The sequence below is a fragment of the Ursus arctos genome, unplaced genomic scaffold (assembly GCF_023065955.2).
Source record: "Ursus arctos isolate Adak ecotype North America unplaced genomic scaffold, UrsArc2.0 scaffold_25, whole genome shotgun sequence".
Lineage (NCBI taxonomy): Eukaryota > Metazoa > Chordata > Mammalia > Carnivora > Ursidae > Ursus > Ursus arctos.
Genome location: NW_026622930.1, coordinates 40,202,095 through 40,202,555, shown reverse-complemented (window position 1 = coordinate 40,202,555; position 461 = coordinate 40,202,095).

Here is a 461-nt window from a genome sequence, read left to right as displayed (position 1 = left end):
TCGGTTATTTCCATTATGCTCCTCCTGACCAATGTGTGAACTCAGCTAACATGAAGCTCCAGGGCCAGTGGTGGTCTCTCACTGTGGAGATTGTAGGGTGCCCGATGTTGGAAGTGTGGAGGGTTATGGAGGAGAAACACTTTGAAAAGTACAGTCAGAAGCTATCATATTAGAAGAATGGCTTAATCTATCTCTTCTTCATATAGAAGTGATATTACAAAATTATTGTCAAAGAAAGAAGTTTTCAAAAATTTTTGCAGCCAAAAAATGTAGAGAGACTTATAGAGGTGTGTCTGGTAGTTAATTAAAAAACTTTTAAAAAAATTTTGGTACATTTTTGTTAATTACCAATTTTTTTCAAAATGTGTGCTTTAACACTTTTAAATTTAAGTTTATATTTGTAATTTTGATTTCTTTTCTCAAAGCCCCTAAATAATAAATTGTAAGCCCCTCAAAATCAG